Source organism: Ambystoma mexicanum, chromosome 1p (assembly GCF_040938575.1).
Source record: "Ambystoma mexicanum isolate Mex_15411 chromosome 1p, UKY_AmexF1_1, whole genome shotgun sequence".
Lineage (NCBI taxonomy): Eukaryota > Metazoa > Chordata > Amphibia > Caudata > Ambystomatidae > Ambystoma > Ambystoma mexicanum.
The window spans coordinates 232,125,498-232,152,445 of record NC_090921.1 but is presented as its reverse complement, the minus strand read 5'-3'; the positions used below and the strand labels follow the sequence as shown (position 1 = coordinate 232,152,445).

The window sequence follows — 26,948 nt, the reverse complement described above, 5'->3', positions numbered from 1 at the left end:
ATTCCCGGCCAATGCATGGCACTTTTGTAGACGTGTCTCTTGATATTTTAAAAGGCATGGGAAAAGAAAAATGGAAACGGTAGATAAGATGATTGCATTGCTTGTCTGTTTTCTGCGCAAAGAAAGCACTCTGCTGCCCTCTTTTAGCAGAAGATGGAACTGCAGTTTCAACTTAAGGCGGGAAACCTTCTATTATGCAAATAATTCCCAGAAGACCCCAGAAGCCCAGATTGAAAGGGTGTCAGCCTCGTGTGGCTGCAAAGATATCCCCTGAGTCCTGCAGTAGAAGTCTGGCTTTCCTGAGGCACGGTGCTCAGGGAACTGCACTCAGAGTAGCGACCCATACAAAGGCCACCCTCATCTACCAGTGTGCTTGCCTCTGTCCACTTTTCCTGTCTATAGAACCTGGCCGCTCGTGGCCAAGTGAGTGAGAAGGACTGCCAGGGCAGCGCAGCTCCCATTCACCCACCGGAGCTGGCGCCATCCTCATGTCACTGCAGTGCTCTGTTAAATCAGCTGCTCTGGGCTGCAATGGTCCAGAGCACTGTAGCGCCAGTGTGCAGCATGTAAGGCATTGGTGGTTCAGTGGTAGAATTCTCGCCTGCCACGCGGGAGGCCCGGGTTCGATTCCCGGCCAATGCATGAGCGTTTTGCACATGTACCTTTCGTTGACTTTGAAGCATCGTGAAAAGAAAGAGACCGAACAAAAAAACAAGCCTTGCTTGCCTTATTTCTGCTACTAGCGATCACTCTGCTGATCCCTTTTAGTAGAAGGGGCCGCTGCGCCTTGACTGGAAGCAGGGCAATCTCAGATTATGCAAAACGCTCATAGAGGCCCAGCCCGAGTAGGTGCCAGTCTCACACGTCTGCAAAGGCCTTCAATGAGGCTTTCAGCAGAAGTCAAGAGTTTACGAGTGACCATTCGCATGGAACTGGCAGGTGTGTTAAATCAAGCGCTCTACCGCAGTAATGCTGCTTGTCAGGCATTGGTAGTTCAGTGGTAGAATTCTCGCTTCCCAAGCGGGAGGCCCGGGTTCGATTCCCGGCCAATGCATGGCACTTTTGTAGACGTGTCTCTTGATATTTTAAAAGGCATGGGAAAAGAAAAATGGAAACGGTAGATAAGATGATTGCATTTCTTGTCTGTTTTCTGCGCAAAGAAAGCACTCTGCTGCCCTCTTTTAGCAGAAGATGGAACTGCAGTTTCAACTTAAGGCGGGAAACCTTCTATTATGCAAATAATTCCCAGAAGACCCCAGAAGCCCAGATTGAAAGGGTGTCAGCCTCGTGTGGCTGCAAAGATATCCCCTGAGTCCTGCGGTAGAAGTCTGGCTTTCCTGAGGCACGGTGCTCAGGGAACTGCATCCAGAGTAGCGACCCATACAAAGGCCACCCTCATCTACCAGTGTGCTTGCCTCTGTCCACTTTTCCTGTCTATAGAACCTGGCCGTTCGTGGCCAAGTGAGTGAGAAGGACTGCCAGGGCAGCGCAGCTCCCATTCACCCACCGGAGCTGGCGCCATCCTCATGCCACTGTAGTGCTCTGTTAAATCAGCTGCTCTGGGCTGCAATGGTCCAGAGCACTGTAGCGCCAGTGTGCAGCATGTAAGGCATTGGTGGTTCAGTGGTAGAATTCTCGCCTGCCACGCGGGAGGCCCGGGTTCGATTCCCGGCCAATGCATGAGCGTTTTGCACATGTACCTTTCGTTGACTTTGAAGCATCGTGAAAAGGAAGAGACCGAACAAAAAAACAAGCCTTGATTGCCTTGCTTGCCTTATTTCTGCTACTAGCGATCACTCTGCTGATCCCTTTTAGTAGAAGGGGCCGCTGCGCCTTGACTGGAAGCAGGGCAATCTCAGATTATGCAAAACGCTCATAGAGGCCCAGCCCGAGTAGGTGCCAGTCTCACACGTCTGCAAAGGCCTTCAATGAGGCTTTCAGCAGAAGTCAAGAGTTTACGAGTGACCATTCGCATGGAACTGGCAGGTGTGTTAAATCAAGCGCTCTACCGCAGTAATGCTGCTTGTCAAGCATTGGTAGTTCAGTGGTAGAATTCTCGCTTCCCAAGCGGGAGGCCCGGGTTCGATTCCCGGCCAATGCATGGCACTTTTGTAGACGTGTCTCTTGATATTTTAAAAGGCATGGGAAAAGAAAAATGGAAACGGTAGATAAGATGATTGCATTGCTTGTCTGTTTTCTGCGCAAAGAAAGCAATCTGCTGCCCTCTTTTAGCAGAAGATGGAACTGCAGTTTCAACTTAAGGCGGGAAACCTTCTATTATGCAAATAATTCCCAGAAGACCCCAGAAGCCCAGATTGAAAGGGTGTCAGCCTCGTGTGGCTGCAAAGATATCCCCTGAGTCCTGCGGTAGAAGTCTGGCTTTCCTGAGGCACGGTGCTCAGGGAACTGCACTCAGAGTAGCGACCCATACAAAGGCCACCCTCATCTACCAGTGTGCTTGCCTCTGTCCACTTTTCCTGTCTATAGAACCTGGCCGTTCGTGGCCGTTCGTGGCCAAGTGAGTGAGAAGGACTGCCAGGGCAGCGCAGCTCCCATTCACCCACCGGAGCTGGCGCCATCCTCATGTCACTGCAGTGCTCTGTTAAATCAGCTGCTCTGGGCTGCAATGGTCCAGAGCACTGTAGCGCCAGTGTGCAGCATGTAAGGCATTGGTGGTTCAGTGGTAGAATTCTCGCCTGCCACGGGGTTCGATTCCCGGCCAATGCATGAGCGTTTTGCACATGTACCTTTCGTTGACTTTGAAGCATCGTGAAAAGGAAGAGACCGAACAAAAAAACAAGCCTTGATTGCCTTGCTTGCCTTATTTCTGCTACTAGCGATCACTCTGCTGATCCCTTTTAGTAGAAGGGGCCGCTGCGCCTTGGCTGGAAGCAGGGCAATCTCAGATTATGCAAACAGCTCATAGAGGCCCAGCCCGAGTAGGTGCCAGTCTCACACGTCTGCAAAGGCCTTCAATGAGGCTTTCAGCAGAAGTCAAGAGTTTACGAGTGACCATTCGCATGGAACTGGCAGGTGTGTTAAATCAAGTGCTCTACCGCAGTAATGCTGCTTGTCAGGCATTGGTAGTTCAGTGGTAGAATTCTCGCTTCCCAAGCGGGAGGCCCGGGTTCGATTCCCGGCCAATGCATGGCACTTTTGTAGACGTGTCTCTTGATATTTTAAAAGGCATGGGAAAAGAAAAATGGAAACGGTAGATAAGATGATTGCATTGCTTGTCTGTTTTCTGCGCAAAGAAAGCACTCTGCTGCCCTCTTTTAGCAGAAGATGGAACGGCAGTTTCAACTTAAGGCGGGAAACCTATTATGCAAATAATTCCCAGAAGACCCCAGAAGCCCAGATTGAAAGGGTGTCAGCCTCGTGTGGCTGCAAAGATATCCCCTGAGTCCTGCGGTAGAAGTCTGGCTTTCCTGAGGCACGGTGCTCAGGGAACTGCACTCAGAGTAGCGACCCATACAAAGGCCACCCTCATCTACCAGTGTGCTTGCCTCTGTCCACTTTTCCTATCTATAGAACCTGGCCGTTCGTGGCCGTTCGTGGCCAAGGGAGTGAGAAGGACTGCCAGGGCAGCGCAGCTCCCATTCACCCACCGGAGCTGGCGCCATCCTCATGTCACTGCAGTGCTCTGTTAAATCAGCTGCTCTGGGCTGCAATGGTCCAGAGCACTGTAGCGCCAGTGTGCAGCATGTAAGGCATTGGTGGTTCAGTGGTAGAATTCTTGCCTGCCTCGCGGGAGGCCCGGGTTCGATTCCCGGCCAATGCATGAGCGTTTTGCACATGTACCTTTCGTTGACTTTGAAGCATCGTGAAAAGGAAGAGACCGAACAAAAAAACAAGCCTTGATTGCCTTGCTTGCCTTATTTCTGCTACTAGCGATCACTCTGCTGATCCCTTTTAGTAGAAGGGGCCGCTGCGCCTTGACTGGAAGCAGGGCAATCTCAGATTATGCAAACAGCTCATAGAGGCCCAGCCCGAGTAGGTGCCAGTCTCACACGTCTGCAAAGGCCTTCAATGAGGCTTTCAGCAGAAGTCAAGAGTTTACAAGTGACCATTCGCATGGAACTGGCAGGTGTGTTAAATCAAGCGCTCTACCGCAGTAATGCTGCTTGTCAGGCATTGGTAGTTCAGTGGTAGAATTCTCGCTTCCCAAGCGGGAGGCCCGGGTTCGATTCCCGGCCAATGCATGGCACTTTTGTAGACGTGTCTCTTGATATTTTAAAAGGCATGGGAAAAGAAAAATGGAAACGGTAGATAAGATGATTGCATTGCTTGTCTGTTTTCTGCGCAAAGAAAGCACTCTGCTGCCCTCTTTTAGCAGAAGATGGAACTGCAGTTTCAACTTAAGGCGGGAAACCTTCTATTATGCAAATAATTCCCAGAAGACCCCAGAAGCCCAGATTGAAAGGGTGTCAGCCTCGTGTGGCTGCAAAGATATCCCCTGAGTCCTGCAGTAGAAGTCTGGCTTTCCTGAGGCACGGTGCTCAGGGAACTGCACTCAGAGTAGCGACCCATACAAAGGCCACCCTCATCTACCAGTGTGCTTGCCTCTGTCCACTTTTCCTGTCTATAGAACCTGGCCGTTCGTGGCCAAGTGAGTGAGAAGGACTGCCAGGGCAGCGCAGCTCCCATTCACCCACCGGAGCTGGCGCCATCCTCATGTCACTGCAGTGCTCTGTTAAATCAGCTGCTCTGGGCTGCAATGGTCCAGAGCACTGTAGCGCCAGTGTGCAGCATGTAAGGCATTGGTGGTTCAGTGGTAGAATTCTCGCCTGCCACGCGGGAGGCCCGGGTTCGATTCCCGGCCAATGCATGAGTGTTTTGCACATGTACCTTTCGTTGACTTTGAAGCATTGTGAAAAGGAAGAGATCAAACAAAAAAACAAGCCTTGATTGCCTTGCTTGCCTTATTTCTGCTACTAGCGATCACTCTGCTGATCCCTTTTAGTAGAAGGGGCCGCTGCGCCTTGACTGGAAGCAGGGCAATCTCAGATTATGCAAACAGCTCATAGAGGCCCAGCTCGAGTAGGTGCCAGTCTCACACGTCTGCAAAGGCCTTCAATGAGGCTTTCAGCAGAAGTCAAGAGTTTACGAGTGACCATTCGCATGGAACTGGCAGGTGTGTTAAATCAAGTGCTCTACCGCAGTAATGCTGCTTGTCAAGCATTGGTAGTTCAGTGGTAGAATTCTCGCTTCCCAAGCGGGAGGCCCGGGTTCGATTCCCGGCCAATGCATGGCACTTTTGTAGACGTGTCTCTTGATATTTTAAAAGGCATGGGAAAAGAAAAATGGAAACGGTAGATAAGATGATTGCATTGCTTGTCTGTTTTCTGCGCAAAGAAAGCACTCTGCTGCCCTCTTTTAGCAGAAGATGGAACTGCAGTTTCAACTTAAGGCGGGAAACCTTCTATTATGCAAATAATTCCCAGAAGACCCCAGAAGCCCAGATTGAAAGGGTGTCAGCCTCGTGTGGCTGCAAAGATATCCACTGAGTCCTGCAGTAGAAGTCTGGCTTTCCTGAGGCACGGTGCTCAGGGAACTGCACTCAGAGTAGCGACCCATACAAAGGCCACCCTCATCTACCAGTGTGCTTGCCTCTGTCCACTTTTCCTGTCTATAGAACCTGGCCGTTCGTGGCCGTTCGTGGCCAAGTGAGTGAGAAGGACTGCCAGGGCAGCGCAGCTCCCATTCACCCACCGGAGCTGGCGCCATCCTCATGTCACTGCAGTGCTCTGTTAAATCAGCTGCTCTGGGCTGCAATGGTCCAGAGCACTGTAGCGCCAGTGTGCAGCATGTAAGGCATTGGTGGTTCAGTGGTAGAATTCTTGCCTGCCTCGCGGGAGGCCCGGGTTCGATTCCCGGCCAATGCATGAGCGTTTTGCACATGTACCTTTCGTTGACTTTGAAGCATCGTGAAAAGGAAGAGACCGAACAAAAAAACAAGCCTTGATTGCCTTGCTTGCCTTATTTCTGCTACTAGCGATCACTCTGCTGATCCCTTTTAGTAGAAGGGGCCGCTGCGCCTTGACTGGAAGCAGGGCAATCTCAGATTATGCAAACAGCTCATAGAGGCCCAGCCCGAGTAGGTGCCAGTCTCACACGTCTGCAAAGGCCTTCAATGAGGCTTTCAGCAGAAGTCAAGAGTTTACAAGTGACCATTCGCATGGAACTGGCAGGTGTGTTAAATCAAGCGCTCTACCGCAGTAATGCTGCTTGTCAGGCATTGGTAGTTCAGTGGTAGAATTCTCGCTTCCCAAGCGGGAGGCCCGGGTTCGATTCCCGGCCAATGCATGGCACTTTTGTAGACGTGTCTCTTGATATTTTAAAAGGCATGGGAAAAGAAAAATGGAAACGGTAGATAAGATGATTGCATTGCTTGTCTGTTTTCTGCGCAAAGAAAGCACTCTGCTGCCCTCTTTTAGCAGAAGATGGAACTGCAGTTTCAACTTAAGGCGGGAAACCTTCTATTATGCAAATAATTCCCAGAAGACCCCAGAAGCCCAGATTGAAAGGGTGTCAGCCTCGTGTGGCTGCAAAGATATCCCCTGAGTCCTGCAGTAGAAGTCTGGCTTTCCTGAGGCACGGTGCTCAGGGAACTGCACTCAGAGTAGCGACCCATACAAAGGCCACCCTCATCTACCAGTGTGCTTGCCTCTGTCCACTTTTCCTGTCTATAGAACCTGGCCGTTCGTGGCCGTTCGTGGCCAAGTGAGTGAGAAGGACTGCCAGGGCAGCGCAGCTCCCATTCACCCACCGGAGCTGGCGCCATCCTCATGTCACTGCAGTGCTCTGTTAAATCAGCTGCTCTGGGCTGCAATGGTCCAGAGCACTGTAGCGCCAGTGTGCAGCATGTAAGGCATTGGTGGTTCAGTGGTAGAATTCTCGCCTGCCACGCGGGAGGCCCGGGTTCGATTCCCGGCCAATGCATGAGCGTTTTGCACATGTACCTTTCGTTGACTTTGAAGCATCGTGAAAAGGAAGAGACCGAACAAAAAAACAAGCCTTGATTGCCTTGCTTGCCTTATTTCTGCTACTAGCGATCACTCTGCTGATCCCTTTTAGTAGAAGGGGCCGCTGCGCCTTGGCTGGAAGCAGGGCAATCTCAGATTATGCAAACAGCTCATAGAGGCCCAGCCCGAGTAGGTGCCAGTCTCACACGTCTGCAAAGGCCTTCAATGAGGCTTTCAGCAGAAGTCAAGAGTTTACGAGTGACCATTCGCATGGAACTGGCAGGTGTGTTAAATCAAGCGCTCTACCGCAGTAATGCTGCTTGTCAGGCATTGGTAGTTCAGTGGTAGAATTCTCTCTTCCCAAGCGGGAGGCCCGGGTTCGATTCCCGGCCAATGCATGGCACTTTTGTAGACGTGTCTCTTGATATTTTAAAAGGCATGGGAAAAGAAAAATGGAAACGGTAGATAAGATGATTGCATTGCTTGTCTGTTTTCTGCGCAAAGAAAGCACTCTGCTGCCCTCTTTTAGCAGAAGATGGAACTGCAGTTTCAACTTAAGGCGGGAAACCTTCTATTATGCAAATAATTCCCAGAAGGCCCCAGAAGCCCAGATTGAAAGGGTGTCAGCCTCGTGTGGCTGCAAAGATATCCCCTGAGTCCTGCAGTAGAAGTCTGGCTTTCCTGAGGCACGGTGCTCAGGGAACTGCACTCAGAGTAGCGACCCATACAAAGGCCACCCTCATCTACCAGTGTGCTTGCCTCTGTCCACTTTTCCTGTCTATAGAACCTGGCCGTTCGTGGCCAAGTGAGTGAGAAGGACTGCCAGGGCAGCGCAGCTCCCATTCACCCACCGGAGCTGGCGCCATCCTCATGTCACTGCAGTGCTCTGTTAAATCAGCTGCTCTGGGCTGCAATGGTCCAGAGCACTGTAGCGCCAGTGTGCAGCATGTAAGGCATTGGTGGTTCAGTGGTAGAATTCTCGCCTGCCACGCGGGAGGCCCGGGTTCGATTCCCGGCCAATGCATGAGCGTTTTGCACATGTACCTTTCGTTGACTTTGAAGCATCGTGAAAAGGAAGAGATCAAACAAAAAAACAAGCCTTGATTGCCTTGCTTGCCTTATTTCTGCTACTAGCGATCACTCTGCTGATCCCTTTTAGTAGAAGGGGCCGCTGCGCCTTGACTGGAAGCAGGGCAATCTCAGATTATGCAAACAGCTCATAGAGGCCCAGCCCGAGTAGGTGCCAGTCTCACACGTCTGCAAAGGCCTTCAATGAGGCTTTCAGCAGAAGTCAAGAGTTTACGAGTGACCATTCGCATGGAACTGGCAAGTGTGTTAAATCAAGCGCTCTACCGCAGTAATGCTGCTTGTCAAGCATTGGTAGTTCAGTGGTAGAATTCTCGCTTCCCAAGCGGGAGGCCCGGGTTCGATTCCCGGCCAATGCATGGCACTTTTGTAGACGTGTCTCTTGATATTTTAAAAGGCATGGGAAAAGAAAAATGGAAACGGTAGATAAGATGATTGCATTGCTTGTCTGTTTTCTGCGCAAAGAAAGCACTCTGCTGCCCTCTTTTAGCAGAAGATGGAACTGCAGTTTCAACTTAAGGCGGGAAACCTTCTATTATGCAAATAATTCCCAGAAGACCCCAGAAGCCCAGATTGAAAGGGTGTCAGCCTCGTGTGGCTGCAAAGATATCCCCTGAGTCCTGCAGTAGAAGTCTGGCTTTCCAGAGGCACGGTGCTCAGGGAACTGCACTCAGAGTAGCGACCCATACAAAGGCCACCCTCATCTACCAGTGTGCTTGCCTCTGTCCACTTTTCCTGTCTATAGAACCTGGCCGTTCGTGGCCAAGTGAGTGAGAAGGACTGCCAGGGCAGCGCAGCTCCCATTCACCCACCGGAGCTGGCGCCATCCTCATGTCACTGCAGTGCTCTGTTAAATCAGCTGCTCTGGGCTGCAATGGTCCAGAGCACTGTAGCGCCAGTGTGCAGCATGTAAGGCATTGGTGGTTCAGTGGTAGAATTCTCGCCTGCCACGCGGGAGGCCCGGGTTCGATTCCCGGCCAATGCATGAGCGTTTTGCACATGTACCTTTCGTTGACTTTGAAGCATCGTGAAAAGGAAGAGATCAAACAAAAAAACAAGCCTTGATTGCCTTGCTTGCCTTATTTCTGCTACTAGCGATCACTCTGCTGATCCCTTTTAGTAGAAGGGGCCGCTGCGCCTTGACTGGAAGCAGGGCAATCTCAGATTATGCAAACAGCTCATAGAGGCCCAGCCCGAGTAGGTGCCAGTCTCACACGTCTGCAAAGGCCTTCAATGAGGCTTTCAGCAGAAGTCAAGAGTTTACGAGTGACCATTCGCATGGAACTGGCAGGTGTGTTAAATCAAGCGCTCTACCGCAGTAATGCTGCTTGTCAAGCATTGGTAGTTCAGTGGTAGAATTCTCGCTTCCCAAGCGGGAGGCCCGGGTTCGATTCCCGGCCAATGCATGGCACTTTTGTAGACGTGTCTCTTGATATTTTAAAAGGCATGGGAAAAGAAAAATGGAAACGGTAGATAAGATGATTGCATTGCTTGTCTGTTTTCTGCGCAAAGAAAGCACTCTGCTGCCCTCTTTTAGCAGAAGATGGAACTGCAGTTTCAACTTAAGGCGGGAAACCTTCTATTATGCAAATAATTCCCAGAAGACCCCAGAAGCCCAGATTGAAAGGGTGTCAGCCTCGTGTGGCTGCAAAGATATCCCCTGAGTCCTGCAGTAGAAGTCTGGCTTTCCTGAGGCACGGTGCTCAGGGAACTGCACTCAGAGTAGCGACCCATACAAAGGCCACCCTCATCTACCAGTGTGCTTGCCTCTGTCCACTTTTCCTGTCTATAGAACCTGGCCGTTCGTGGCCAAGTGAGTGAGAAGGACTGCCAGGGCAGCGCAGCTCCCATTCACCCACCGGAGCTGGCGCCATCCTCATGTCACTGCAGTGCTCTGTTAAATCAGCTGCTCTGGGCTGCAATGGTCCAGAGCACTGTAGCGCCAGTGTGCAGCATGTAAGGCATTGGTGGTTCAGTGGTAGAATTCTCGCCTGCCACGCGTGAGGCCCGGGTTCGATTCCCGGCCAATGCATGAGCGTTTTGCACATGTACCTTTCGTTGACTTTGAAGCATCGTGAAAAGGAAGAGATCAAACAAAAAAACAAGCCTTGATTGCCTTGCTTGCCTTATTTCTGCTACTAGCGATCACTCTGCTGATCCCTTTTAGTAGAAGGGGCCGCTGCGCCTTGACTGGAAGCAGGGCAATCTCAGATTATGCAAACAGCTCATAGAGGCCCAGCTCGAGTAGGTGCCAGTCTCACACGTCTGCAAAGGCCTTCAATGAGGCTTTCAGCAGAAGTCAAGAGTTTACGAGTGACCATTCGCATGGAACTGGCAGGTGTGTTAAATCAAGCGCTCTACCGCAGTAATGCTGCTTGTCAAGCATTGGTAGTTCAGTGGTAGAATTCTCGCTTCCCAAGCGGGAGGCCCGGGTTCGATTCCCGGCCAATGCATGGCACTTTTGTAGACGTGTCTCTTGATATTTTAAAAGGCATGGGAAAAGAAAAATGGAAACGGTAGATAAGATGATTGCATTGCTTGTCTGTTTTCTGCGCAAAGAAAGCACTCTGCTGCCCTCTTTTAGCAGAAGATGGAACTGCAGTTTCAACTTAAGGCGGGAAACCTTCTATTATGCAAATAATTCCCAGAAGACCCCAGAAGCCCAGATTGAAAGGGTGTCAGCCTCGTGTGGCTGCAAAGATATCCACTGAGTCCTGCAGTAGAAGTCTGGCTTTCCTGAGGCACGGTGCTCAGGGAACTGCACTCAGAGTAGCGACCCATACAAAGGCCACCCTCATCTTCCAGTGTGCTTGCCTCTGTCCACTTTTCCTGTCTATAGAACCTGGCCGTTCGTGGCCGTTCGTGGCCAAGTGAGTGAGAAGGACTGCCAGGGCAGCGCAGCTCCCATTCACCCACCGGAGCTGGCGCCATCCTCATGTCACTGCAGTGCTCTGTTAAATCAGCTGCTCTGGGCTGCAATGGTCCAGAGCACTGTAGCGCCAGTGTGCAGCATGTAAGGCATTGGTGGTTCAGTGGTAGAATTCTCGCCTGCCACGCGGGAGGCCCGGGTTCGATTCCCGGCCAATGCATGAGCGTTTTGCACATGTACCTTTCGTTGACTTTGAAGCATCGTGAAAAGGAAGAGACCGAACAAAAAAACAAGCCTTGATTGCCTTGCTTGCCTTATTTCTGCTACTAGCGATCACTCTGCTGATCCCTTTTAGTAGAAGGGGCCGCTGCGCCTTGACTGGAAGCAGGGCAATCTCAGATTATGCAAACAGCTCATAGAGGCCCAGCCCGAGTAGGTGCCAGTCTCACACGTCTGCAAAGGCCTTCAATGAGGCTTTCAGCAGAAGTCAAGAGTTTACAAGTGACCATTCGCATGGAACTGGCAGGTGTGTTAAATCAAGCGCTCTACCGCAGTAATGCTGCTTGTCAGGCATTGGTAGTTCAGTGGTAGAATTCTCGCTTCCCAAGCGGGAGGCCCGGGTTCGATTCCCGGCCAATGCATGGCACTTTTGTAGACGTGTCTCTTGATATTTTAAAAGGCATGGGAAAAGAAAAATGGAAACGGTAGATAAGATGATTGCATTGCTTGTCTGTTTTCTGCGCAAAGAAAGCACTCTGCTGCCCTCTTTTAGCAGAAGATGGAACTGCAGTTTCAACTTAAGGCGGGAAACCTTCTATTATGCAAATAATTCCCAGAAGACCCCAGAAGCCCAGATTGAAAGGGTGTCAGCCTCGTGTGGCTGCAAAGATATCCCCTGAGTCCTGCAGTAGAAGTCTGGCTTTCCTGAGGCACGGTGCTCAGGGAACTGCACTCAGAGTAGCGACCCATACAAAGGCCACCCTCATCTACCAGTGTGCTTGCCTCTGTCCACTTTTCCTGTCTATAGAACCTGGCCGTTCGTGGCCAAGTGAGTGAGAAGGACTGCCAGGGCAGCGCAGCTCCCATTCACCCACCGGAGCTGGCGCCATCCTCATGTCACTGCAGTGCTCTGTTAAATCAGCTGCTCTGGGCTGCAATGGTCCAGAGCACTGTAGCGCCAGTGTGCAGCATGTAAGGCATTGGTGGTTCAGTGGTAGAATTCTCGCCTGCTACGCGGGAGGCCTGGGTTCGATTCCCGGCCAATGCATGAGCGTTTTGCACATGTACCTTTCGTTGACTTTGAAGCATCGTGAAAAGGAAGAGATCAAACAAAAAAACAAGCCTTGATTGCCTTGCTTGCCTTATTTCTGCTACTAGCGATCACTCTGCTGATCCCTTTTAGTAGAAGGGGCCGCTGCGCCTTGACTGGAAGCAGGGCAATCTCAGATTATGCAAACAGCTCATAGAGGCCCAGCTCGAGTAGGTGCCAGTCTCACACGTCTGCAAAGGCCTTCAATGAGGCTTTCAGCAGAAGTCAAGAGTTTACGAGTGACCATTCGCATGGAACTGGCAGGTGTGTTAAATCAAGCGCTCTACCGCAGTAAAGCTGCTTGTCAAGCATTGGTAGTTCAGTGGTAGAATTCTCGCTTCCCAAGCGGGAGGCCCGGGTTCGATTCCCGGCCAATGCATGGCACTTTTGTAGACGTGTCTCTTGATATTTTAAAAGGCATGGGAAAAGAAAAATGGAAACGGTAGATAAGATGATTGCATTGCTTGTCTGTTTTCTGCGCAAAGAAAGCACTCTGCTGCCCTCTTTTAGCAGAAGATGGAACTGCAGTTTCAACTTAAGGCGGGAAACCTTCTATTATGCAAATAATTCCCAGAAGACCCCAGAAGCCCAGATTGAAAGGGTGTCAGCCTCGTGTGGCTGCAAAGATATCCCCTGAGTCCTGCAGTAGAAGTCTGGCTTTCCTGAGGCACGGTGCTCAGGGAACTGCACTCAGAGTAGCGACCCATACAAAGGCCACCCTCATCTACCAGTGTGCTTGCCTCTGTCCACTTTTCCTGTCTATAGAACCTGGCCGTTCGTGGCCAAGTGAGTGAGAAGGACTGCCAGGGCAGCGCAGCTCCCATTCACCCACCGGAGCTGGCGCCATCCTCATGTCACTGCAGTGCTCTGTTAAATCAGCTGCTCTGGGCTGCAATGGTCCAGAGCACTGTAGCGCCAGTGTGCAGTATGTAAGGCATTGGTGGTTCAGTGGTAGAATTCTCGCCTGCCACGCGGGAGGCCCGGGTTCGATTCCCGGCCAATGCATGAGCGTTTTGCACATGTACCTTTCGTTGACTTTGAAGCATCGTGAAAAGGAAGAGACCGAACAAAAAAACAAGCCTTGATTGCCTTGCTTGCCTTATTTCTGCTACTAGCGATCACTCTGCTGATCCCTTTTAGTAGAAGGGGCCGCTGCGCCTTGACTGGAAGCAGGGCAATCTCAGATTATGCAAACAGCTCATAGAGGCCCAGCCCGAGTAGGTGCCAGTCTCACACGTCTGCAAAGGCCTTCAATGAGGCTTTCAGCAGAAGTCAAGAGTTTACGAGTGACCATTCGCATGGAACTGGCAGGTGTGTTAAATCAAGCGCTCTACCGCAGTAATGCTGCTTGTCAGGCGGAAGCGGGAGGCCCGGGTTCGATTCCCGGCCAATGCATGGCACTTTTGTAGACGTGTCTCTTGATATTTTAAAAGGCATGGGAAAAGAAAAATGGAAACGGTAGATAAGATGATTGCATTGCTTGTCTGTTTTCTGCGCAAAGAAAGCACTCTGCTGCCCTCTTTTAGCAGAAGATGGAACTGCAGTTTCAACTTAAGGCGGGAAACCTTCTATTATGCAAATAATTCCCAGAAGACCCCAGAAGCCCAGATTGAAAGGGTGTCAGCCTCGTGTGGCTGCAAAGATATCCCCTGAGTCCTGCAGTAGAAGTCTGGCTTTCCTGAGGCACGGTGCTCAGGGAACTGCACTCAGAGTAGCGACCCATACAAAGGCCACCCTCATCTACCAGTGTGCTTGCCTCTGTCCACTTTTCCTGTCTATAGAACCTGGCCGCTCGTGGCCAAGTGAGTGAGAAGGACTGCCAGGGCAGCGCAGCTCCCATTCACCCACCGGAGCTGGCGCCATCCTCATGTCACTGCAGTGCTCTGTTAAATCAGCTGCTCTGGGCTGCAATGGTCCAGAGCACTGTAGCGCCAGTGTGCAGCATGTAAGGCATTGGTGGTTCAGTGGTAGAATTCTCGCCTGCCACGCGGGAGGCCCGGGTTCGATTCCCGGCCAATGCATGAGCGTTTTGCACATGTACCTTTCGTTGACTTTGAAGCATCGTGAAAAGAAAGAGACCGAACAAAAAAACAAGCCTTGCTTGCCTTATTTCTGCTACTAGCGATCACTCTGCTGATCCCTTTTAGTAGAAGGGGCCGCTGCGCCTTGACTGGAAGCAGGGCAATCTCAGATTATGCAAAACGCTCATAGAGGCCCAGCCCGAGTAGGTGCCAGTCTCACACGTCTGCAAAGGCCTTCAATGAGGCTTTCAGCAGAAGTCAAGAGTTTACGAGTGACCATTCGCATGGAACTGGCAGGTGTGTTAAATCAAGCGCTCTACCGCAGTAATGCTGCTTGTCAGGCATTGGTAGTTCAGTGGTAGAATTCTCGCTTCCCAAGCGGGAGGCCCGGGTTCGATTCCCGGCCAATGCATGGCACTTTTGTAGACGTGTCTCTTGATATTTTAAAAGGCATGGGAAAAGAAAAATGGAAACGGTAGATAAGATGATTGCATTTCTTGTCTGTTTTCTGCGCAAAGAAAGCACTCTGCTGCCCTCTTTTAGCAGAAGATGGAACTGCAGTTTCAACTTAAGGCGGGAAACCTTCTATTATGCAAATAATTCCCAGAAGACCCCAGAAGCCCAGATTGAAAGGGTGTCAGCCTCGTGTGGCTGCAAAGATATCCCCTGAGTCCTGCGGTAGAAGTCTGGCTTTCCTGAGGCACGGTGCTCAGGGAACTGCATCCAGAGTAGCGACCCATACAAAGGCCACCCTCATCTACCAGTGTGCTTGCCTCTGTCCACTTTTCCTGTCTATAGAACCTGGCCGTTCGTGGCCAAGTGAGTGAGAAGGACTGCCAGGGCAGCGCAGCTCCCATTCACCCACCGGAGCTGGCGCCATCCTCATGCCACTGCAGTGCTCTGTTAAATCAGCTGCTCTGGGCTGCAATGGTCCAGAGCACTGTAGCGCCAGTGTGCAGCATGTAAGGCATTGGTGGTTCAGTGGTAGAATTCTCGCCTGCCACGCGGGAGGCCCGGGTTCGATTCCCGGCCAATGCATGAGCGTTTTGCACATGTACCTTTCGTTGACTTTGAAGCATCGTGAAAAGGAAGAGACCGAACAAAAAAACAAGCCTTGATTGCCTTGCTTGCCTTATTTCTGCTACTAGCGATCACTCTGCTGATCCCTTTTAGTAGAAGGGGCCGCTGCGCCTTGACTGGAAGCAGGGCAATCTCAGATTATGCAAAACGCTCATAGAGGCCCAGCCCGAGTAGGTGCCAGTCTCACACGTCTGCAAAGGCCTTCAATGAGGCTTTCAGCAGAAGTCAAGAGTTTACGAGTGACCATTCGCATGGAACTGGCAGGTGTGTTAAATCAAGCGCTCTACCGCAGTAATGCTGCTTGTCAAGCATTGGTAGTTCAGTGGTAGAATTCTCGCTTCCCAAGCGGGAGGCCCGGGTTCGATTCCCGGCCAATGCATGGCACTTTTGTAGACGTGTCTCTTGATATTTTAAAAGGCATGGGAAAAGAAAAATGGAAACGGTAGATAAGATGATTGCATTGCTTGTCTGTTTTCTGCGCAAAGAAAGCAATCTGCTGCCCTCTTTTAGCAGAAGATGGAACTGCAGTTTCAACTTAAGGCGGGAAACCTTCTATTATGCAAATAATTCCCAGAAGACCCCAGAAGCCCAGATTGAAAGGGTGTCAGCCTCGTGTGGCTGCAAAGATATCCCCTGAGTCCTGCGGTAGAAGTCTGGCTTTCCTGAGGCACGGTGCTCAGGGAACTGCACTCAGAGTAGCGACCCATACAAAGGCCACCCTCATCTACCAGTGTGCTTGCCTCTGTCCACTTTTCCTGTCTATAGAACCTGGCCGTTCGTGGCCGTTCGTGGCCAAGTGAGTGAGAAGGACTGCCAGGGCAGCGCAGCTCCCATTCACCCACCGGAGCTGGCGCCATCCTCATGTCACTGCAGTGCTCTGTTAAATCAGCTGCTCTGGGCTGCAATGGTCCAGAGCACTGTAGCGCCAGTGTGCAGCATGTAAGGCATTGGTGGTTCAGTGGTAGAATTCTCGCCTGCCACGGGGTTCGATTCCCGGCCAATGCATGAGCGTTTTGCACATGTACCTTTCGTTGACTTTGAAGCATCGTGAAAAGGAAGAGACCGAACAAAAAAACAAGCCTTGATTGCCTTGCTTGCCTTATTTCTGCTACTAGCGATCACTCTGCTGATCCCTTTTAGTAGAAGGGGCCGCTGCGCCTTGGCTGGAAGCAGGGCAATCTCAGATTATGCAAACAGCTCATAGAGGCCCAGCCCGAGTAGGTGCCAGTCTCACACGTCTGCAAAGGCCTTCAATGAGGCTTTCAGCAGAAGTCAAGAGTTTACGAGTGACCATTCGCATGGAACTGGCAGGTGTGTTAAATCAAGCGCTCTACCGCAGTAATGCTGCTTGTCAGGCATTGGTAGTTCAGTGGTAGAATTCTCTCTTCCCAAGCGGGAGGCCCGGGTTCGATTCCCGGCCAATGCATGGCACTTTTGTAGACGTGTCTCTTGATATTTTAAAAGGCATGGGAAAAGAAAAATGGAAACGGTAGATAAGATGATTGCATTGCTTGTCTGTTTTCTGCGCAAAGAAAGCACTCTGCTGCCCTCTTTTAGCAGAAGATGGAACTGCAGTTTCAACTTAAGGCGGGAAACCTTCTATTATGCAAATAATTCCCAGAAGGCCCCAGAAGCCCAGATTGAAAGGGTGTCAGCCTCGTGTGGCTGCAAAGATATCCCCTGAGTCCTGCAGTAGAAGTCTGGCTTTCCTGAGGCACGGTGCTCAGGGAACTGCACTCAGAGTAGCGACCCATACAAAGGCCACCCTCATCTACCAGTGTGCTTGCCTCTGTCCACTTTTCCTGTCTATAGAACCTGGCCGTTCGTGGCCAAGTGAGTGAGAAGGACTGCCAGGGCAGCGCAGCTCCCATTCACCCACCGGAGCTGGCGCCATCCTCATGTCACTGCAGTGCTCTGTTAAATCAGCTGCTCTGGGCTGCAATGGTCCAGAGCACTGTAGCGCCAGTGTGCAGCATGTAAGGCATTGGTGGTTCAGTGGTAGAATTCTCGCCTGCCACGCGGGAGGCCCGGGTTCGATTCCCGGCCAATGCATGAGCGTTTTGCACATGTACCTTTCGTTGACTTTGAAGCATCGTGAAAAGGAAGAGATCAAACAAAAAAACAAGCCTTGATTGCCTTGCTTGCCTTATTTCTGCTACTAGTGATCACTCTGCTGATCCCTTTTAGTAGAAGGGGCCGCTGCGCCTTGACTGGAAGCAGGGCAATCTCAGATTATGCAAACAGCTCATAGAGGCCCAGCCCGAGTAGGTGCCAGTCTCACACGTCTGCAAAGGCCTTCAATGAGGCTTTCAGCAGAAGTCAAGAGTTTACGAGTGACCATTCGCATGGAACTGGCAGGTGTGTTAAATCAAGCGCTCTACCGCAGTAATGCTGCTTGTCAAGCATTGGTAGTTCAGTGGTAGAATTCTCGCTTCCCAAGCGGGAGGCCCGGGTTCGATTCCCGGCCAATGCATGGCACTTTTGTAGACGTGTCTCTTGATATTTTAAAAGGCATGGGAAAAGAAAAATGGAAACGGTAGATAAGATGATTGCATTGCTTGTCTGTTTTCTGCGCAAAGAAAGCACTCTGCTGCCCTCTTTTAGCAGAAGATGGAACTGCAGTTTCAACTTAAGGCGGGAAACCTTCTATTATGCAAATAATTCCCAGAAGACCCCAGAAGCCCAGATTGAAAGGGTGTCAGCCTCGTGTGGCTGCAAAGATATCCCCTGAGTCCTGCAGTAGAAGTCTGGCTTTCCTGAGGCACGGTGCTCAGGGAACTGCACTCAGAGTAGCGACCCATACAAAGGCCACCCTCATCTACCAGTGTGCTTGCCTCTGTCCACTTTTCCTGTCTATAGAACCTGGCCGTTCGTGGCCAAGTGAGTGAGAAGGACTGCCAGGGCAGCGCAGCTCCCATTCACCCACCGGAGCTGGCGCCATCCTCATGTCACTGCAGTGCTCTGTTAAATCAGCTGCTCTGGGCTGCAATGGTCCAGAGCACTGTAGCGCCAGTGTGCAGCATGTAAGGCATTGGTGGTTCAGTGGTAGAATTCTCGCCTGCCACGCGTGAGGCCCGGGTTCGATTCCCGGCCAATGCATGAGCGTTTTGCACATGTACCTTTCGTTGACTTTGAAGCATCGTGAAAAGGAAGAGATCAAACAAAAAAACAAGCCTTGATTGCCTTGCTTGCCTTATTTCTGCTACTAGCGATCACTCTGCTGATCCCTTTTAGTAGAAGGGGCCGCTGCGCCTTGACTGGAAGCAGGGCAATCTCAGATTATGCAAACAGCTCATAGAGGCCCAGCTCGAGTAGGTGCCAGTCTCACACGTCTGCAAAGGCCTTCAATGAGGCTTTCAGCAGAAGTCAAGAGTTTACGAGTGACCATTCGCATGGAACTGGCAGGTGTGTTAAATCAAGCGCTCTACCGCAGTAATGCTGCTTGTCAAGCATTGGTAGTTCAGTGGTAGAATTCTCGCTTCCCAAGCGGGAGGCCCGGGTTCGATTCCCGGCCAATGCATGGCACTTTTGTAGACGTGTCTCTTGATATTTTAAAAGGCATGGGAAAAGAAAAATGGAAACGGTAGATAAGATGATTGCATTGCTTGTCTGTTTTCTGCGCAAAGAAAGCACTCTGCTGCCCTCTTTTAGCAGAAGATGGAACTGCAGTTTCAACTTAAGGCGGGAAACCTTCTATTATGCAAATAATTCCCAGAAGACCCCAGAAGCCCAGATTGAAAGGGTGTCAGCCTCGTGTGGCTGCAAAGATATCCCCTGAGTCCTGCAGTAGAAGTCTGGCTTTCCTGAGGCACGGTGCTCAGGGAACTGCACTCAGAGTAGCGACCCATACAAAGGCCACCCTCATCTACCAGTGTGCTTGCCTCTGTCCACTTTTCCTGTCTATAGAACCTGGCCGTTCGTGGCCAAGTGAGTGAGAAGGACTGCCAGGGCAGCGCAGCTCCCATTCACCCACCGGAGCTGGCGCCATCCTCATGTCACTGCAGTGCTCTGTTAAATCAGCTGCTCTGGGCTGCAATGGTCCAGAGCACTGTAGCGCCAGTGTGCAGCATGTAAGGCATTGGTGGTTCAGTGGTAGAATTCTCGCCTGCTACGCGGGAGGCCTGGGTTCGATTCCCGGCCAATGCATGAGCGTTTTGCACATGTACCTTTCGTTGACTTTGAAGCATCGTGAAAAGGAAGAGATCAAACAAAAAAACAAGCCTTGATTGCCTTGCTTGCCTTATTTCTGCTACTAGCGATCACTCTGCTGATCCCTTTTAGTAGAAGGGGCCGCTGCGCCTTGACTGGAAGCAGGGCAATCTCAGATTATGCAAACAGCTCATAGAGGCCCAGCTCGAGTAGGTGCCAGTCTCACACGTCTGCAAAGGCCTTCAATGAGGCTTTCAGCAGAAGTCAAGAGTTTACGAGTGACCATTCGCATGGAACTGGCAGGTGTGTTAAATCAAGCGCTCTACCGCAGTAAAGCTGCTTGTCAAGCATTGGTAGTTCAGTGGTAGAATTCTCGCTTCCCAAGCGGGAGGCCCGGGTTCGATTCCCGGCCAATGCATGGCACTTTTGTAGACGTGTCTCTTGATATTTTAAAAGGCATGGGAAAAGAAAAATGGAAACGGTAGATAAGATGATTGCATTGCTTGTCTGTTTTCTGCGCAAAGAAAGCACTCTGCTGCCCTCTTTTAGCAGAAGATGGAACTGCAGTTTCAACTTAAGGCGGGAAACCTTCTATTATGCAAATAATTCCCAGAAGACCCCAGAAGCCCAGATTGAAAGGGTGTCAGCCTCGTGTGGCTGCAAAGATATCCCCTGAGTCCTGCAGTAGAAGTCTGGCTTTCCTGAGGCACGGTGCTCAGGGAACTGCACTCAGAGTAGCGACCCATACAAAGGCCACCCTCATCTACCAGTGTGCTTGCCTCTGTCCACTTTTCCTGTCTATAGAACCTGGCCGTTCGTGGCCGTTCGTGGCCAAGTGAGTGAGAAGGACTGCCAGGGCAGCGCAGCTCCCATTCACCCACCGGAGCTGGCGCCATCCTCATGTCACTGCAGTGCTCTGTTAAATCAGCTGCTCTGGGCTGCAATGGTCCAGAGCACTGTAGCGCCAGTGTGCAGTATGTAAGGCATTGGTGGTTCAGTGGTAGAATTCTCGCCTGCCACGCGGGAGGCCCGGGTTCGATTCCCGGCCAATGCATGAGCGTTTTGCACATGTACCTTTCGTTGACTTTGAAGCATCGTGAAAAGGAAGAGACCGAACAAAAAAACAAGCCTTGATTGCCTTGCTTGCCTTATTTCTGCTACTAGCGATCACTCTGCTGATCCCTTTTAGTAGAAGGGGCCGCTGCGCCTTGACTGGAAGCAGGGCAATCTCAGATTATGCAAACAGCTCATAGAGGCCCAGCCCGAGTAGGTGCCAGTCTCACACGTCTGCAAAGGCCTTCAATGAGGCTTTCAGCAGAAGTCAAGAGTTTACGAGTGACCATTCGCATGGAACTGGCAGGTGTGTTAAATCAAGCGCTCTACCGCAGTAATGCTGCTTGTCAGGCGGAAGCGGGAGGCCCGGGTTCGATTCCCGGCCAATGCATGGCACTTTTGTAGACGTGTCTCTTGATATTTTAAAAGGCATGGGAAAAGAAAAATGGAAACGGTAGATAAGATGATTGCATTGCTTGTCTGTTTTCTGCGCAAAGAAAGCACTCTGCTGCCCTCTTTTAGCAGAAGATGGAACTGCAGTTTCAACTTAAGGCGGGAAACCTTCTATTATGCAAATAATTCCCAGAAGACCCCAGAAGCCCAGATTGAAAGGGTGTCAGCCTCGTGTGGCTGCAAAGATATCCCCTGAGTCCTGCAGTAGAAGTCTGGCTTTCCTGAGGCACGGTGCTCAGGGAACTGCACTCAGAGTAGCGACCCATACAAAGGCCACCCTCATCTACCAGTGTGCTTGCCTCTGTCCACTTTTCCTGTCTATAGAACCTGGCCGCTCGTGGCCAAGTGAGTGAGAAGGACTGCCAGGGCAGCGCAGCTCCCATTCACCCACCGGAGCTGGCGCCATCCTCATGTCACTGCAGTGCTCTGTTAAATCAGCTGCTCTGGGCTGCAATGGTCCAGAGCACTGTAGCGCCAGTGTGCAGCATGTAAGGCATTGGTGGTTCAGTGGTAGAATTCTCGCCTGCCACGCGGGAGGCCCGGGTTCGATTCCCGGCCAATGCATGAGCGTTTTGCACATGTACCTTTCGTTGACTTTGAAGCATCGTGAAAAGAAAGAGACCGAACAAAAAAACAAGCCTTGCTTGCCTTATTTCTGCTACTAGCGATCACTCTGCTGATCCCTTTTAGTAGAAGGGGCCGCTGCGCCTTGACTGGAAGCAGGGCAATCTCAGATTATGCAAAACGCTCATAGAGGCCCAGCCCGAGTAGGTGCCAGTCTCACACGTCTGCAAAGGCCTTCAATGAGGCTTTCAGCAGAAGTCAAGAGTTTACGAGTGACCATTCGCATGGAACTGGCAGGTGTGTTAAATCAAGCGCTCTACCGCAGTAATGCTGCTTGTCAGGCATTGGTAGTTCAGTGGTAGAATTCTCGCTTCCCAAGCGGGAGGCCCGGGTTCGATTCCCGGCCAATGCATGGCACTTTTGTAGACGTGTCTCTTGATATTTTAAAAGGCATGGGAAAAGAAAAATGGAAACGGTAGATAAGATGATTGCATTTCTTGTCTGTTTTCTGCGCAAAGAAAGCACTCTGCTGCCCTCTTTTAGCAGAAGATGGAACTGCAGTTTCAACTTAAGGCGGGAAACCTTCTATTATGCAAATAATTCCCAGAAGACCCCAGAAGCCCAGATTGAAAGGGTGTCAGCCTCGTGTGGCTGCAAAGATATCCCCTGAGTCCTGCGGTAGAAGTCTGGCTTTCCTGAGGCACGGTGCTCAGGGAACTGCATCCAGAGTAGCGACCCATACAAAGGCCACCCTCATCTACCAGTGTGCTTGCCTCTGTCCACTTTTCCTGTCTATAGAACCTGGCCGTTCGTGGCCAAGTGAGTGAGAAGGACTGCCAGGGCAGCGCAGCTCCCATTCACCCACCGGAGCTGGCGCCATCCTCATGCCACTGCAGTGCTCTGTTAAATCAGCTGCTCTGGGCTGCAATGGTCCAGAGCACTGTAGCGCCAGTGTGCAGCATGTAAGGCATTGGTGGTTCAGTGGTAGAATTCTCGCCTGCCACGCGGGAGGCCCGGGTTCGATTCCCGGCCAATGCATGAGCGTTTTGCACATGTACCTTTCGTTGACTTTGAAGCATCGTGAAAAGGAAGAGACCGAACAAAAAAACAAGCCTTGATTGCCTTGCTTGCCTTATTTCTGCTACTAGCGATCACTCTGCTGATCCCTTTTAGTAGAAGGGGCCGCTGCGCCTTGACTGGAAGCAGGGCAATCTCAGATTATGCAAAACGCTCATAGAGGCCCAGCCCGAGTAGGTGCCAGTCTCACACGTCTGCAAAGGCCTTCAATGAGGCTTTCAGCAGAAGTCAAGAGTTTACGAGTGACCATTCGCATGGAACTGGCAGGTGTGTTAAATCAAGCGCTCTACCGCAGTAATGCTGCTTGTCAAGCATTGGTAGTTCAGTGGTAGAATTCTCGCTTCCCAAGCGGGAGGCCCGGGTTCGATTCCCGGCCAATGCATGGCACTTTTGTAGACGTGTCTCTTGATATTTTAAAAGGCATGGGAAAAGAAAAATGGAAACGGTAGATAAGATGATTGCATTGCTTGTCTGTTTTCTGCGCAAAGAAAGCAATCTGCTGCCCTCTTTTAGCAGAAGATGGAACTGCAGTTTCAACTTAAGGCGGGAAACCTTCTATTATGCAAATAATTCCCAGAAGACCCCAGAAGCCCAGATTGAAAGGGTGTCAGCCTCGTGTGGCTGCAAAGATATCCCCTGAGTCCTGCGGTAGAAGTCTGGCTTTCCTGAGGCACGGTGCTCAGGGAACTGCACTCAGAGTAGCGACCCATACAAAGGCCACCCTCATCTACCAGTGTGCTTGCCTCTGTCCACTTTTCCTGTCTATAGAACCTGGCCGTTCGTGGCCAAGTGAGTGAGAAGGACTGCCAGGGCAGCGCAGCTCCCATTCACCCACCGGAGCTGGCGCCATCCTCATGTCACTGCAGTGCTCTGTTAAATCAGCTGCTCTGGGCTGCAATGGTCCAGAGCACTGTAGCGCCAGTGTGCAGCATGTAAGGCATTGGTGGTTCAGTGGTAGAATTCTCGCCTGCCACGCAGGAGGCCCGGGTTGGATTCCCGGCCAATGCATGAGCGTTTTGCACATGTACCTTTCGTTGACTTTGAAGCATCGTGAAAAGGAAGAGACCGAACAAAAAAACAAGCCTTGATTACCTTGCTTGCCTTATTTCTGCTACTAGCGATCACTCTGCTGATCCCTTTTAGTAGAAGGGGCCGCTGCGCCTTGACTGGAAGCAGGGCAATCTCAGATTATGCAAACAGCTCATAGAGGCCCAGCCCGAGTAGGTGCCAGTCTCACACGTCTGCAAAGGCCTTCAATGAGGCTTTCAGCAGAAGTCAAGAGTTTACGAGTGACCATTCGCATGGAACTGGCAGGTGTGTTAAATCAAGCGCTCTACCGCAGTAATGCTGCTTGTCAGGCATTGGTAGTTCAGTGGTAGAATTCTCGCTTCCCAAGCGGGAGGCCCGGGTTCGATTCCCGGCCAATGCATGGCACTTTTGTAGACGTGACTCTTGATATTTTAAAAGGCATGGGAAAAGAAAAATGGAAACGGTAGATAAGATGATTGCATTGCTTGTCTGTTTTCTGCGCAAAGAAAGCACTCTGCTGCCCTCTTTTAGCAGAAGATGGAACTGCAGTTTCAACTTAAGGCGGGAAACCTTCTATTATGCAAATAATTCCCAGAAGACCCCAGAAGCCCAGATTGAAAGGGTGTCAGCCTCGTGTGGCTGCAAAGATATCCCCTGAGTCCTGCAGTAGAAGTCTGGCTTTCCTGAGGCACGGTGCTCAGGGAACTGCACTCAGAGTAGCGACCCATACAAAGGCCACCCTCATCTACCAGTGTGCTTGCCTCTGTCCACTTTTCCTGTCTATAGAACCTGGCCGTTCGTGGCCAAGTGAGTGAGAAGGACTGCCAGGGCAGCGCAGCTCCCATTCACCCACCGGAGCTGGCGCCATCCTCATGTCACTGCAGTGCTCTGTTAAATCAGCTGCTCTGGGCTGCAATGGTCCAGAGCACTGTAGCGCCAGTGTGCAGCATGTAAGGCATTGGTGGTTCAGTGGTAGAATTCTCGCCTGCCACGCGGGAGGCCCGGGTTCGATTCCCGGCCAATGCATGAGCGTTTTGCATATGTACCTTTCGTTGACTTTGAAGCATCGTGAAAAGGAAGAGATCAAACAAAAAAACAAGCCTTGATTGCCTTGCTTGCCTTATTTCTGCTACTAGCGATCACTCTGCTGATCCCTTTTAGTAGAAGGGGCCGCTGCGCCTTGACTGGAAGCAGGGAAATCTCAGATTATGCAAACAGCTCATAGAGGCCCAGCTCGAGTAGGTGCCAGTCTCACACGTCTGCAAAGGCCTTCAATGAGGCTTTCAGCAGAAGTCAAGAGTTTACGAGTGACCATTCGCATGGCACTGGCAGGTGTGTTAAATCAAGCGCTCTACCGCAGTAATGCTGCTTGTCAAGCATTGGTAGTTCAGTGGTAGAATTCTCGCTTCCCAATTGGGAGGCCCGGGTTCGATTCCCGGCCAATGCATGGCACTTTTGTAGACGTGTCTCTTGATATTTTAAAAGGCATGGGAAAAGAAAAATGGAAACGGTAGATAAGATGATTGCATTGCTTCTCTGTTTTCTGCGCAAAGAAAGCACTCTGCTGCCCTCTTTTAGCAGAAGATGGAACTGCAGTTTCAACTTAAGGCGGGAAACCTTCTATTATGCAAATAATTCCCAGAAGACCCCAGAAGCCCAGATTGAAAGGGTGTCAGCCTCGTGTGGCTGCAAAGATATCCACTGAGTCCTGCAGTAGAAGTCTGGCTTTCCTGAGGCACGGTGCTCAGGGAACTGCACTCAGAGTAGCGACCCATACAAAGGCCACCCTCATCTACCAGTGTGCTTGCCTCTGTCCACTTTTCCTGTCTATAGAACCTGGCCGTTCGTGGCCGTTCGTGGCCAAGTGAGTGAGAAGGACTGCCAGGGCAGCGCAGCTCCCATTCACCTACCGGAGCTGGCGCCATCCTCATGTCACTGCAGTGCTCTGTTAAATCAGCTGCTCTGGGCTGCAATGGTCCAGAGCACTGTAGCGCCAGTGTGCAGCATGTAAGGCATTGGTGGTTCAGTGGTAGAATTCTCGCCTGCCACGCGGGAGGCCCGGGTTCGATTCCCGCCCAATGCATGAGCGTTTTGCACATGTACCTTTCGTTGACTTTGAAGCATCGTGAAAAGGAAGAGACCGAACAAAAAAACAAGCCTTGCTTGCCTTATTTCTGCTACTAGCGATCACTCTGCTGATCCCTTTTAGTAGAAGGGGCCGCTGCGCCTTGACTGGAAGCAGGGCAATCTCAGATTATGCAAAACGCTCATAGAGGCCCAGCCCGAGTAGGTGCCAGTCTCACACGTCTGCAAAGGCCTTCAATGAGGCTTTCAGCAGAAGTCAAGAGTTTACGAGTGACCATTCGCATGGAACTGGCAGGTGTGTTAAATCAAGCGCTCTACCGCAGTAATGCTGCTTGTCAGGCATTGGTAGTTCAGTGGTAGAATTCTCGCTTCCCAAGCGGGAGGCCCGGGTTCGATTCCCGGCCAATGCATGGCACTTTTGTAGACGTGTCTCTTGATATTTTAAAAGGCATGGGAAAAGAAAAATGGAAACGGTAGATAAGATGATTGCATTTCTTGTCTGTTTTCTGCGCAAAGAAAGCACTCTGCTGCCCTCTTTTAGCAGAAGATGGAACTGCAGTTTCAACTTAAGGCGGGAAACCTTCTATTATGCAAATAATTCCCAGAAGACCCCAGAAGCCCAGATTGAAAGGGTGTCAGCCTCGTGTGGCTGCAAAGATATCCCCTGAGTCCTGCGGTAGAAGTCTGGCTTTCCTGAGGCACGGTGCTCAGGGAACTGCATCCAGAGTAGCGACCCATACAAAGGCCACCCTCATCTACCAGTGTGCTTGCCTCTGTCCACTTTTCCTGTCTATAGAACCTGGCCGTTCGTGGCCAAGTGAGTGAGAAGGACTGCCAGGGCAGCGCAGCTCCCATTCACCCACCGGAGCTGGCGCCATCCTCATGTCATTGCAGTGCTCTGTTAAATCAGCTGCTCTGGGCTGCAATGGTCCAGAGCACTGTAGCGCCAGTGTGCAGCATGAAAGGCATTGGTGGTTCAGTGGTAGAATTCTCGCCTGCCACGCGGGAGGCCCGGGTTCGATTCCCGGCCAATGCATGAGCGTTTTGCACATGTACCTTTCGTTGACTTTGAAGCATCGTGAAAAGGAAGAGACCGAACAAAAAAACAAGCCTTGATTGCCTTGCTTGCCTTATTTCTGCTACTAGCGATCACTCTGCTGATCCCTTTTAGTAGAAGGGGCCGCTGCGCCTTGACTGGAAGCAGGGCA

At 51.1% G+C, this 26,948-nt stretch overlaps 38 non-coding genes across 38 annotated transcripts; all 38 read left to right on the top strand.

The window, feature by feature from the left end:
- The first annotated feature begins 571 nt into the window (after positions 1-571).
- On the top strand, positions 572-642 carry TRNAG-GCC (transfer RNA glycine (anticodon GCC)). Its single transcript has one exon. It is a non-coding gene; the product is annotated as a tRNA-Gly (tRNA).
- Positions 643-983: 341 nt separating this feature from the next.
- On the top strand, positions 984-1,054 carry TRNAG-CCC (transfer RNA glycine (anticodon CCC)). The gene has a single exon. It is a non-coding gene; the product is annotated as a tRNA-Gly (tRNA).
- Positions 1,055-1,609: 555 nt separating this feature from the next.
- On the top strand, positions 1,610-1,680 carry TRNAG-GCC (transfer RNA glycine (anticodon GCC)). The gene has a single exon. It is a non-coding gene; the product is annotated as a tRNA-Gly (tRNA).
- A 350-nt stretch (positions 1,681-2,030) lies between these two features.
- TRNAG-CCC (transfer RNA glycine (anticodon CCC)) lies at positions 2,031-2,101 on the top strand. The gene has a single exon. It is a non-coding gene; the product is annotated as a tRNA-Gly (tRNA).
- Positions 2,102-3,077: 976 nt separating this feature from the next.
- On the top strand, positions 3,078-3,148 carry TRNAG-CCC (transfer RNA glycine (anticodon CCC)). Its single transcript has one exon. It is a non-coding gene; the product is annotated as a tRNA-Gly (tRNA).
- Positions 3,149-4,131: 983 nt separating this feature from the next.
- Positions 4,132-4,202, top strand: TRNAG-CCC (transfer RNA glycine (anticodon CCC)). The gene has a single exon. It is a non-coding gene; the product is annotated as a tRNA-Gly (tRNA).
- A 555-nt stretch (positions 4,203-4,757) lies between these two features.
- Positions 4,758-4,828, top strand: TRNAG-GCC (transfer RNA glycine (anticodon GCC)). Its single transcript has one exon. It is a non-coding gene; the product is annotated as a tRNA-Gly (tRNA).
- Positions 4,829-5,178: 350 nt separating this feature from the next.
- On the top strand, positions 5,179-5,249 carry TRNAG-CCC (transfer RNA glycine (anticodon CCC)). The gene has a single exon. It is a non-coding gene; the product is annotated as a tRNA-Gly (tRNA).
- A 986-nt stretch (positions 5,250-6,235) lies between these two features.
- On the top strand, positions 6,236-6,306 carry TRNAG-CCC (transfer RNA glycine (anticodon CCC)). The gene has a single exon. It is a non-coding gene; the product is annotated as a tRNA-Gly (tRNA).
- A 565-nt stretch (positions 6,307-6,871) lies between these two features.
- On the top strand, positions 6,872-6,942 carry TRNAG-GCC (transfer RNA glycine (anticodon GCC)). Its single transcript has one exon. It is a non-coding gene; the product is annotated as a tRNA-Gly (tRNA).
- Positions 6,943-7,918: 976 nt separating this feature from the next.
- On the top strand, positions 7,919-7,989 carry TRNAG-GCC (transfer RNA glycine (anticodon GCC)). The gene has a single exon. It is a non-coding gene; the product is annotated as a tRNA-Gly (tRNA).
- Positions 7,990-8,339: 350 nt separating this feature from the next.
- TRNAG-CCC (transfer RNA glycine (anticodon CCC)) lies at positions 8,340-8,410 on the top strand. The gene has a single exon. It is a non-coding gene; the product is annotated as a tRNA-Gly (tRNA).
- A 555-nt stretch (positions 8,411-8,965) lies between these two features.
- TRNAG-GCC (transfer RNA glycine (anticodon GCC)) lies at positions 8,966-9,036 on the top strand. Its single transcript has one exon. It is a non-coding gene; the product is annotated as a tRNA-Gly (tRNA).
- A 350-nt stretch (positions 9,037-9,386) lies between these two features.
- Positions 9,387-9,457, top strand: TRNAG-CCC (transfer RNA glycine (anticodon CCC)). Its single transcript has one exon. It is a non-coding gene; the product is annotated as a tRNA-Gly (tRNA).
- Positions 9,458-10,433: 976 nt separating this feature from the next.
- Positions 10,434-10,504, top strand: TRNAG-CCC (transfer RNA glycine (anticodon CCC)). Its single transcript has one exon. It is a non-coding gene; the product is annotated as a tRNA-Gly (tRNA).
- A 565-nt stretch (positions 10,505-11,069) lies between these two features.
- On the top strand, positions 11,070-11,140 carry TRNAG-GCC (transfer RNA glycine (anticodon GCC)). Its single transcript has one exon. It is a non-coding gene; the product is annotated as a tRNA-Gly (tRNA).
- A 350-nt stretch (positions 11,141-11,490) lies between these two features.
- On the top strand, positions 11,491-11,561 carry TRNAG-CCC (transfer RNA glycine (anticodon CCC)). The gene has a single exon. It is a non-coding gene; the product is annotated as a tRNA-Gly (tRNA).
- A 555-nt stretch (positions 11,562-12,116) lies between these two features.
- On the top strand, positions 12,117-12,187 carry TRNAS-GCU (transfer RNA serine (anticodon GCU)). The gene has a single exon. It is a non-coding gene; the product is annotated as a tRNA-Ser (tRNA).
- Positions 12,188-12,537: 350 nt separating this feature from the next.
- Positions 12,538-12,608, top strand: TRNAG-CCC (transfer RNA glycine (anticodon CCC)). Its single transcript has one exon. It is a non-coding gene; the product is annotated as a tRNA-Gly (tRNA).
- A 555-nt stretch (positions 12,609-13,163) lies between these two features.
- On the top strand, positions 13,164-13,234 carry TRNAG-GCC (transfer RNA glycine (anticodon GCC)). Its single transcript has one exon. It is a non-coding gene; the product is annotated as a tRNA-Gly (tRNA).
- Positions 13,235-14,179: 945 nt separating this feature from the next.
- TRNAG-GCC (transfer RNA glycine (anticodon GCC)) lies at positions 14,180-14,250 on the top strand. The gene has a single exon. It is a non-coding gene; the product is annotated as a tRNA-Gly (tRNA).
- A 341-nt stretch (positions 14,251-14,591) lies between these two features.
- TRNAG-CCC (transfer RNA glycine (anticodon CCC)) lies at positions 14,592-14,662 on the top strand. Its single transcript has one exon. It is a non-coding gene; the product is annotated as a tRNA-Gly (tRNA).
- Positions 14,663-15,217: 555 nt separating this feature from the next.
- On the top strand, positions 15,218-15,288 carry TRNAG-GCC (transfer RNA glycine (anticodon GCC)). The gene has a single exon. It is a non-coding gene; the product is annotated as a tRNA-Gly (tRNA).
- Positions 15,289-15,638: 350 nt separating this feature from the next.
- TRNAG-CCC (transfer RNA glycine (anticodon CCC)) lies at positions 15,639-15,709 on the top strand. The gene has a single exon. It is a non-coding gene; the product is annotated as a tRNA-Gly (tRNA).
- Positions 15,710-17,311: 1,602 nt separating this feature from the next.
- TRNAG-GCC (transfer RNA glycine (anticodon GCC)) lies at positions 17,312-17,382 on the top strand. The gene has a single exon. It is a non-coding gene; the product is annotated as a tRNA-Gly (tRNA).
- Positions 17,383-17,732: 350 nt separating this feature from the next.
- TRNAG-CCC (transfer RNA glycine (anticodon CCC)) lies at positions 17,733-17,803 on the top strand. Its single transcript has one exon. It is a non-coding gene; the product is annotated as a tRNA-Gly (tRNA).
- Positions 17,804-18,779: 976 nt separating this feature from the next.
- TRNAG-CCC (transfer RNA glycine (anticodon CCC)) lies at positions 18,780-18,850 on the top strand. Its single transcript has one exon. It is a non-coding gene; the product is annotated as a tRNA-Gly (tRNA).
- A 555-nt stretch (positions 18,851-19,405) lies between these two features.
- Positions 19,406-19,476, top strand: TRNAS-GCU (transfer RNA serine (anticodon GCU)). Its single transcript has one exon. It is a non-coding gene; the product is annotated as a tRNA-Ser (tRNA).
- Positions 19,477-19,826: 350 nt separating this feature from the next.
- On the top strand, positions 19,827-19,897 carry TRNAG-CCC (transfer RNA glycine (anticodon CCC)). Its single transcript has one exon. It is a non-coding gene; the product is annotated as a tRNA-Gly (tRNA).
- Positions 19,898-20,462: 565 nt separating this feature from the next.
- Positions 20,463-20,533, top strand: TRNAG-GCC (transfer RNA glycine (anticodon GCC)). Its single transcript has one exon. It is a non-coding gene; the product is annotated as a tRNA-Gly (tRNA).
- A 945-nt stretch (positions 20,534-21,478) lies between these two features.
- TRNAG-GCC (transfer RNA glycine (anticodon GCC)) lies at positions 21,479-21,549 on the top strand. Its single transcript has one exon. It is a non-coding gene; the product is annotated as a tRNA-Gly (tRNA).
- A 341-nt stretch (positions 21,550-21,890) lies between these two features.
- On the top strand, positions 21,891-21,961 carry TRNAG-CCC (transfer RNA glycine (anticodon CCC)). The gene has a single exon. It is a non-coding gene; the product is annotated as a tRNA-Gly (tRNA).
- A 555-nt stretch (positions 21,962-22,516) lies between these two features.
- Positions 22,517-22,587, top strand: TRNAG-GCC (transfer RNA glycine (anticodon GCC)). Its single transcript has one exon. It is a non-coding gene; the product is annotated as a tRNA-Gly (tRNA).
- Positions 22,588-22,937: 350 nt separating this feature from the next.
- On the top strand, positions 22,938-23,008 carry TRNAG-CCC (transfer RNA glycine (anticodon CCC)). Its single transcript has one exon. It is a non-coding gene; the product is annotated as a tRNA-Gly (tRNA).
- A 976-nt stretch (positions 23,009-23,984) lies between these two features.
- TRNAG-CCC (transfer RNA glycine (anticodon CCC)) lies at positions 23,985-24,055 on the top strand. The gene has a single exon. It is a non-coding gene; the product is annotated as a tRNA-Gly (tRNA).
- A 555-nt stretch (positions 24,056-24,610) lies between these two features.
- On the top strand, positions 24,611-24,681 carry TRNAG-GCC (transfer RNA glycine (anticodon GCC)). Its single transcript has one exon. It is a non-coding gene; the product is annotated as a tRNA-Gly (tRNA).
- Positions 24,682-26,079: 1,398 nt separating this feature from the next.
- Positions 26,080-26,150, top strand: TRNAG-CCC (transfer RNA glycine (anticodon CCC)). The gene has a single exon. It is a non-coding gene; the product is annotated as a tRNA-Gly (tRNA).
- A 555-nt stretch (positions 26,151-26,705) lies between these two features.
- Positions 26,706-26,776, top strand: TRNAG-GCC (transfer RNA glycine (anticodon GCC)). The gene has a single exon. It is a non-coding gene; the product is annotated as a tRNA-Gly (tRNA).
- Positions 26,777-26,948: the final 172 nt, after the last annotated feature.